Below are 9,830 nucleotides of genomic sequence, written 5' to 3' on the forward strand. Positions count from 1 at the left end.
ATTTAAAATAAAGAAAAAGTAAATTTAAATCAACAAACTGACCAGTATTTCAACGGGAACTAAAAATAAGACAGCCCCGGTCATTTGGGGGTAAATTAATATAAGACAGGGCTTTATAATAGGGGAAACATGGTGTGTAGTAATGTGGGGGCAGACTTTTGTGCAAAGGGAGGTTATAGGGGCCATTATGTTGTTGTACATTTGGGGGAGTATGGGGGCCATTGTACTGTGTAGTAATGGTTATAGCGCTTTGCCTTCCTACTTCTGCTGTTATTTCACACTGCTTCCGGTGATGTGGGGCGCCACAGCCGCAGACCGGATGTGCGTCATATGCACTTCCGGGGTGGTGAGGCGTGAGTCCTGCGTCTCCGGAAGTAGTAGTATACCTGAGCTACGCAGCGTTTTGGGGTGCCGCCAGATACAGTGCTCCTCTCACTGACCACCAATGAAAGAGATGCCCCTTCCGGAAGTGCGGAGGGGGTAGATAAATGGCCTCAGGGTGCCGCATCCGGCCTGAGGGCGTAGTTTGGGGACCCCTGGTCTAGAGTGTAAGGGAGAAGAGGGAAGGGCCCAGCACTGAGCTTTCAACAACTCCGACACTCAAAGTCCAGGAAGGGAAGGATGAGCCCACAAAGGGATAATGAGCAGCCAGAAGGGCTGGAGGAAATGAGAGACAGTTGGTTATTCCTCTGAAGCCAGGCAAGACTTCGGAAGTAAGAGAGGCATACGCCCCACTTTGGGCCCCCAGAAACTGGGATCCTGTCCCTTCCTGAAAGGTGCGGAAGCGATGAGTGTTCTCTGGCTCCCATCCTACAACTCTGCTCTGGCACACCGGGTGGTGCGGAAGGCTTCTCTCCCAGGCTCTCTGTCTCCTAACCTTCCATCCAAGACAGGGCCCAGGTCTCCTCTACTCTGCAATCCAAATCCCTGAAGTTAATCGTTAAATGACGCAGCATGCAAAATATCTTTTTGAAATTTAGACCAGTAGTCCCCATAAATGTGTTTAGTCCTACTTCGAATATCATGTGCCTCTGCTGGGCATCATCAGCTTCTGGAGTCCGCCTCAGAGCTTTCCTCTTCCACAGCGGGGCCCCTGCAGCACCAGGTGGGATGGGAAAGTGTTTTCACCAGGTCCTTGGCATCGTCGCTGCCAGAATGCTAAGGACAGTTGGGCAGGTTTTCCATATGATTCCTGGACTGGTCTCCGGCCCCAACGTGGAAAATTCCCAGGAGTTACAGAGGCACGGCTTTCTAGAGCCGCCTGCGTGATTCCCCCAGCTCCCGCGAGGATTTAGAACATTCTTCGGGCTAAAACCGGCGTGGATTATAAAACGGAAACTAAAAGTACTGGCACAAAAATATGAATGAATAGTTTTTATTCTATAATCTTGAATGGAGAAGGTCCTTCTAAAGCATACAAAGCCCAGAAGCCATAAGGGAAATGACTGATATATGTGACCAAATAAAAGTTAACCGAATTCTGTCTGCACATACAACACAGGTGTGGGGAACATTGGTGAAAATCCATGCGTGGTTATATGATTATTTATTTCAGCATTACTTATCATAATAACAAAAAGTGTAAAGGAGGATAATTCATGGCCATTTACTAAATTAAGTTCCAGTACAATGCAATACTGTTGTTTTTTAAATGAGGTAAATGTTGTGAACCCCGAAATACAAACAGAAACATACAAGAAGGGATCCTGGAGCAAGCTGGGCTCAAATTTAAAACAAACAAACCCAACATAAAAACCCTCAAAAGTAAATAAATAAACCCGCCTAGGAGCTATTTCTGTTCAGTGGCCTCTCACACAAACTGCACTTCACTGAGAAGCCTCTGTGCTAACTGCCTGCCTGCACTGTTTCTGCCATCTGAGACAGCCTTTATGAAGGAGGTTCCCAGAGTCCTATTTCAACCAATAGGACTGAGGCTTTTCCCATTCTGACCAATCAGAGTGGCTCTATTCTGACCAATCAGGGACCAGAGGCAAGGACTTCTATTTATACAAGCAGCTTCCCTCCGCTGGGGAGTGCATTTTCCACCAAAGATTGGTGGCGTGTTTTCCTGGCTATAGCTGATTCGGAGTGGACAAAACGAACTTGGTGCACAGCTGCCTAGCTGATGAGAGACTTGGCCCTGGAGGGGTCTCCCATCATGCTGTTTACACAGCTGCACTGTAGCACTAGTGAGGTGTTCAACAGCAATGCTATTTTCACAGCCATGCTGTACTACCTTTGAGCTGCTTGCTCTCAATAAAGTAACCTTCATTGCACCCCAAATTAGGGGTTCCTGTTGATGTTGAGTTGGCGCCAGTGACCATCAGTTGACAATGTTGATGATGAACTGTTCAATGATAAAATAATTTGTAGAACTTCCTTTGGTGTAAAAAAAAAAAGTAGATGTATTTATTTTTAAAACTATGTGGGCTGGAGAAGGAACTAGAAAAGCTACAGTGATTTCAAAAAATAACAAAGTCATCCCTAATATAACACTTATAAAGACATGTGATGTTGTTGGCAAACAAACCCACTGAAAAGTGGAACAGGACACCAGAACAGCTGTGCCCAAGCCCAGTAAGAGGAAGATGTATATATAATTTCTTAGAAAACATTATAAGATTTCTTTACAGTGGATTTTTCAAGTCTGGTTTCCACTGTGTATTTTACTTTAACATAGGTTATTGTCACTACAGCAGGCCAAAGTGCTCTGGGTCACTGGTCTGGATGCGGATTATTCCTGGGTAAATTCTCGAGGAGTTAAGTGCCTTGACAGTAAGTGTGCCACAGCGCACGCTTTCCTCTGCAGAGAGTAGTGCGGACGCCTCAGGAGCACAACCCCTTTGGGAAAGGACACACTGTGTTGCTGTGGGATGAGAAAGGGTCAGGAATGGGGACTCTGCACTGAGTCTGCACTGCGTCCCCGTCCCCACCTTCCTCTTCAGAAAAGCTGTGGCAGGGTGGAAGCAGAAGAAACACGCACAGTTTTTTTTCTGATTTGTTTTTGCTCTGGTGTGAAAGGACCCAAGGGCTTGTGAAGGGGACAGCGGAGTTGGTTGGGTGGGAGGGTACTGAAAACGTAAAAGAAGAGGATCTTGAGCACAGAGAAGCAGGGGAGAATGTGGTGCTCTACCCTCCCCCATGAAAGTCCTGGAGGAGGAGGAGAGAGGAGGGTGTGGGTCCCCCAGAAAGGACCTGGCCTAGGCTTTCTGGCTGTGCTGATAAGAGCAACTGCTGGACTCTGAACAGCTTCACAGAAGATTCTGCTCATTCCAGTGAGGTGCAGGCGCAGTGCAGTGTCTTCATTCCTGAAGAGAACACCCCTTCTCATCCCACAGCAACACAGTGTGTTCTCTCCCAAAGGGGTTGTGCTCCTGAGGCATCCTCACTCTTCTCTCTGCAGAAGAAAGTGTGCGCTGTGGCACACTTACTGTCAAGGCACGTAACTCCTCAGAATTTACCCAGGAATAATCCGCATCCGGACTAGAGACGCAGAGCACTTTGGCCTGCTGTAGTGACAATAACCTATGTTAAAGTAAAATACACAGTGGAAACCAGACTTGAAAATGCCCTGAGCAAACAACACCATCAAAGCCACAGAGGCAAAATGAAACATAGCTTATTTCATCAACATAAGTGAAATTTAGGCTTTCTTTTGAAATGCCTCTGATAAACATAAAAGAATTTAAGTCATCTTCCTAAAAATAGTACAAAGTAATCACTTTTAACCTACCCCCTGCTTTCTGAGAAGTCTCATTGGAAAAAGTAATCATTGTCAAGATTAAATAACTTCCTCATTTTGACTTTAGAAGCCATCCTGTAGCATCATGGCCCTGAGCTTCATATCGGTTTTGGGCTTAACAGCTCCCAGTTCTCAAACTGTTTTTTTTGGTTTTTTTTACAGAGACAGAGAGAGAGTCAGAGAGAGGGATAGACAGGGACAGACAGACAGGAACGGAGAGATGAGAAGCATCAATCATTCGTTTTTCATTGCGCATTATAACACCTTAGTTGTTCATTGACTGCTTTCTCATATGTGCCTTGACCGCGGCCTTCAGCAGACCAAGTAACCCCTTTCTTGAGCCAGTGACCTTGGGTCCAGGCTGGTGAGCTTTTTGCTCAAACCAGATGAGCCTGCGCTCAAGCTGGCAACCTCGGGGTCTCAAACTTGGGTCCTTCCGCATCCCAGTTCGACGCTCTATCCACTGCGCCACCGCCTGGCCAGACTCAAACTGTTCTTATATACACAATACATTTTTATTAATTATTATTTTATTGATCTGGTGGTTTTAATTTTGCTGTTTCTGTAGTTTTGACAAAAGGCAACACAGTATTCTGTTAATTTGCAGGCTAGATTCTTAAGGAGGATCTGAGATTCTTCTATAAACATTTACATTTTTAACACCCAAATAAACTCTCTTTTTTTTTTTTTTTGCCTCTAGAAGATTCTGAGGTCTGCCTTCCTCAGTAACATGTAGTTTATCAACATTTTATTAGAGAGCTCAGGAAGGATGCTGACCTCAGGATCTAGTTTTTATACAAGGATGATGGGAGATGACTCCAAATGGTTGCTGTACCCATGTTCCTCCATAATAATCTTCCAAAGGTTTTTTTGTTTGTTTGTTTTTTCCAGAAGAGCCCAGTGCTTGCCACTCACTGTCGATATTTTGCTTTGACCTTTGTTACCCACTCTAGTTGTTACACTAGTTTTCCAATGGCTGCCATAACAAAGTACTACAAACCGAGTGGCTTAAAATGACAGAAATTAATTTATTTACAGCTCTGGAGGCCAGAAGTTTGAAATCAAGGTGTCGGCAGGGCCAAGCTCCTTCCCAAGGTTCTAAGGAAGAATCTGTTCCGTGCCCCTCTTCTTCTTTCTGGAGGTTGCTGACAATCCTTGGCTTACAGATCTATCATACCAATCTCTGCCTCTGTACTCACATGGTCTTCTTCCTGTGGTTCCGTCTCTGTGTTTGGATTTTCCTGTTCTCTTAAGACACTAGTCATTGGATTAGTGCCCATTCTAATCTCTTACGACTTAACTTGATTACATCTGTAAAGAAAACCAATTTCCAATAAGGTCACATTCAACACATACTAGGGACTTATTTCATAAATAGAAATTTTATATCTTTCTCCATTTTTATTCATGTTTCCTTAGAATATTAGAATACCATCCCTTTAATTTTTTCTTTTTCCTTTTTGACATTTTTTTGAGTACTATCTGTCATTTAAAAAATAATTTTTTCTTCTTCTTTTCCAAGTGAGAGGAAGGGAGAGAGAGAGACACTTCTGCATGTGCCCCAACCAGGATTCACCCGGCAACCAACCCCCGTCTGGGGCTGATGCTCTGCTCATCTGGGGCCATGCTTGCAACCAAGCTATTTTCAGCACCTGAGATGGAGAGACCTCTCTGCTTTAGAAGGTATTTAAATACACAGTGACTGATTATACACAGAATGTAATGGAAAGTCCATAGTTTAAAACCACACTTACTGGAAAAACATGCAAGAATGGATATAGAATTAATTATAGAGGTGTAGAGAACTTTCACAGAGAAAAATAACACCTTAAATGAATAACCTATAAAAACACACAAATAACTAAATCACACAAGTTTTCCATTTCTTCCTTGAAATCTTGTGAAGCAATACAACATATGGGGTGGTCAAAAAGTAATAAATAGGACTCAGAAGATCCCTCTTCTATTTGCTAATGATGTACCTTGTGTGAGTTCTCTATAAAGAAGCAAAGTAAATTTTTCCTTGAGACCCTGGCTGGGTTGCTCAGTGGATAGAGCATTGGCCCGGCATCCAGACGTCCCAGGTTCAATCCCCAGTTAAAGCAAACATGAGAAGTGACCATCTGCTCCTCTCCCCCTCCCCCTTCTCTCTTTCTTCCTCTCTCATAGCCAGTGGCTCAGTTGGTTCAAATATCATCCCCAGGTGCTAAGGATGGCTTGGTTGATTTGAACATTGGCCCCAGATGGGTTGCTGGGTGGATCCCGGTCAGGGCACATGCGGGAGTCTGTCTGTCTCCCCTCCTCTCACTTAAAAACAAACAAAAATAACCCCCCAAAACTATTCATTGATTCAAAAATTTATAAAATACCCATTAATCTCCCCATTTTTTTACACAGGTATTTTCAGGATACAAAAATAAACATCAAAGAACCCTGTTTCTCAGAAGTGTACATCCACTTGAGCGGATATGACAGTTAACTAAATGAAACACAGAAAAAGATACAAAATTATAAGATAACAAGGGAAATTATGGATGAAGATATAGTGATTTTATTGTAATTAACTATTCTTATTAAACATCAGCTCTGTTAAATCTATAAATAGGGTTACTAGAAACTCTTTATAATTCTGTCTGATTTATCACTGTGTAAAAGCAGTGTTCCCTCAATACTTTCTTACATTAATGTGTGTTTAGCTCACTAGATGGCATCTTTTCTCTTTCAGAATCAGAAAATTGAAAGCCAATTTTTATTTGCAAAAATAATACGCTGTTAAATTTAATTTTCTAAATAAAATTAAAAAATAATAAAGGATTACTTTTGAAAATAATGGCAATAAAACAGACTGGTTTTTAGTTTCTTCTTTAACTATAAAGCACCAGAATTTGTGCATTTATGTATATTTTCCTTGTAAGAAATCAGCTTGAAAAAATATATCCTGTAGACCTTAGAAGCTGCAATTATTTTCCAAAACTTTAGAATTTCTAAAAATTTCCTTCAGAGGCTGTTTGAGAATCATACAGAAATGTTTCATTATAGACATATTTATAACACATTTTTTTTGCTATTATCTTTTACATTGTTTTTCAAATAAAGTTTTTTGAACTTTAAGTGGTATATTGCAAAATACAAATTTTCAGTGACACAGTCATATAGGTTCCCATGATGAATTACTTTTATTTAAAGAGAAACAGAAAATAAAAAGAACATATCAAATTAGAGAAGGTGGATTGACAACATGAAGTAGTGGGGAAAACATGACATTTCGGAACAAATGAATCCCAGGACAAATTGTGATGTGACTTTGGGTAGTTTTTTAACTGACATGTGCTTTACTTCTCTCATCTTTAAAACAGTGATGCTAATTCTAGCAAATAGCTATGGCTCCTTTTTTATTTAATTGAGTTTATTCAGGTGACATTTGTTCACAAAATTATATAGGTTTCCTCTCTCTTCCCCTCCCGCAGCAAGGCTCCATTGGAGCAAAGTTGGCCCGGGCGCTGAGGATGGCTCTGTGGCCTCTGCCTCAGGTGCTAGAGTGGCTCTGGTTGCAACAGAGCAACGCCCCGGATGGGCAGAGCATCGCCCCCTGGTGGGCGTGCCTGGTGGATCCCGGTCAGGTGCATGCAGGAGTCTGTCTGACTGCCTACCTGTTTCCAACTTCAGAAAAATACAAAAAAAACCTCACAAAACTATATAGGTTTCAAGTGTACAACTTAATAAAACATCATCTGCACATGGCCCCAAGCAAAGTCTCTTTCCCCACCCTGCCCACCTTCACCTACCCTAGCCGCCTTGCCCTCTGGCTATCCCCACACTGTTTTCTGTGTTTATGTGTTATGTATATAAGTTTTTTAGTTAATCTATTCAGTTTCTTTCATCCAGCCTCCCAATCCCCCACTCTGACAGCTGTCAATCTTTTCCATGTATCCATGCCTCTGTTTCTATTTTGTTCACCGGTTTGTTTTGTTTATTAGGTGCCACATATATAAGTGAGATTATGTGGGATTTGTTTTTCTCTGACTGACTTATTTCACTTTAGCTGTGAATTCGTGAAGTGACTAGTGGAGGCCTCCACTGTGAAAGAAGTAAGGATTTGTGACTATTCAAAACAATCAACAAGTTTATTTAAAGATAAAGGACATCACATTTTATCTCTTCCTCCAACTACTCTTCTGCTTCCAAGGCCACTGTTAGACTCAACCATAATTCTCTGTTGCCTCATTTATATATATCACACCTGCTCAGCAAAATTCTGAGGTTCATGATGGCAGAATCTATTGCCTGAATTATTTTTTAAAACATTTCATGTGCTTTTATTTTTTTTAATTATTTTTATTTATTTATTCATTTTAGAGAAGAGAGAGAGAGAGAGAAGGGGAGGAGGAGCAGGAAGCATCAACTTCCATATGTGCCTTGACTGGGCAAGCCCAGAATTTTGAACCAGGGATCTCAGCATTCCAGGTCAACATTTGATCCACTGTGCCACCACAGGTCAGGCTGAATTATTTTTGTTTTGAACAATATTCTATAAATATTGCTGCTTCTCATTTCACATTTATTAATAAGAATTAAGTGATTTAGTTTTTGTCTTTTTTTCTTAGGCATGCTATATGTCAATTTTTTCAGCTATTTATCTATCTATCCACCTATCACATCTATCTATCATCTATCTATCTATGTATCTATCTATCTATCTATCTATCAAAGTTACATGTCACATTTATTGACTCAGAACAAGCTCATGGAAGTCTTAAGTTACAAAATTAGCCATTTGAATTATTCACCTAGATTCTGATTGATTAGACAAAGTAGAAGAATCTCAGATGCAATCTTCAAGTAAATAAAATGTAAAATGTCATGTTATATATTTAACCAACATTTTAGATGATTTGTGGAAAGCTACATGAAAGTTCTTCTATTATTATAAATTTCCTCTATTATTAACGATATCTGTTTAAAAAATTTATGATTAGCTATATTCCTACAAAAAGAAAAAAAATTCAGACCCAGATGGCTTCACAGGAGGAATCTATAAAACATTAAAAGAAAAAATAAGGCCCTGGCCATTTGACTCAGTGGTAGAGCGTTGGCCTGGCATGTGGAAGTCCTGGGTTTGATTCCTAGTCAGGGCACATAGGAGAAACACCCATCTGCTTCTCCACCCCCACCCCCTCCTTCCTCTCTGTCTCTCTCTTCCACTCTCTCAGCCAAGGCTCCATTGGAGCAAAGTTGGCCCAGGCACTGAGGACGGCTCCATGGCCTCTGCCTCAGGTGCTAGAATGGCTCCAATTGCAGCGAGCAACTCCCCAGAGGGGCTGAGAATTGCATGCTGGGTGGATCCCGGTCGGGCGCATGCGGGAGTCTGTCTGACTGCCTCCCCACTTCTTATTTCAGATAAATACAAAAACCAAAAAAAAAGAAGAAATAACACCAATCTTAACAGAAACTTTCATAATATAAAAATAAACTTTTCCAACACTTTTCATGTCAGCCTATATCAAAATCTGTCAAGAATATCAAAAATAAATAAAACTACACACCAATATCTCCCACACACAAAAATCCTAACAAAATTTAGCAAATCATATTTATTGATCCATTTATCTACCTATCATCTATCTATCTAATCTATATTCAACTACACAGTTTACATTAATTATCTCGCGGAGTCTTTACACAATTCTATACAATGAGTATTACTGTTAAGCTCCATTTTGTACATGAGGACACTAAGAGCCAAAGAACTTAGGTGGTCAAAATTAATATCACTAGTATAAATTAGAGGCAGGATTTGAATCCAGAGCAACCTAAATACTGATTCTGGGCTCTGAGGCACTGACCACACTGCCACCAAATCAGCTAGAAATAACTTTTATTTTCTAACCATAACTCTACCCTAAACTTTTTTTTTTTTTTTGCTACAGAGAGAGAGAGAGAGAGAGAGAGAGAGAGAGACAAAGGGACAGTTAGGGGCAGACAGACAGGAAGGGAGAGAGATGAGAAGCATCAAGTGTTCATTGTGCCACCTTAGTTGTTCATTCTATTTTTTTTATTTTTTTTATTTTTTTTGTATTTTTCTGAAGCT

Source organism: Saccopteryx bilineata, chromosome 11 (genome assembly GCF_036850765.1).
Source record: "Saccopteryx bilineata isolate mSacBil1 chromosome 11, mSacBil1_pri_phased_curated, whole genome shotgun sequence".
In the NCBI taxonomy this organism is placed as follows: domain Eukaryota; kingdom Metazoa; phylum Chordata; class Mammalia; order Chiroptera; family Emballonuridae; genus Saccopteryx; species Saccopteryx bilineata.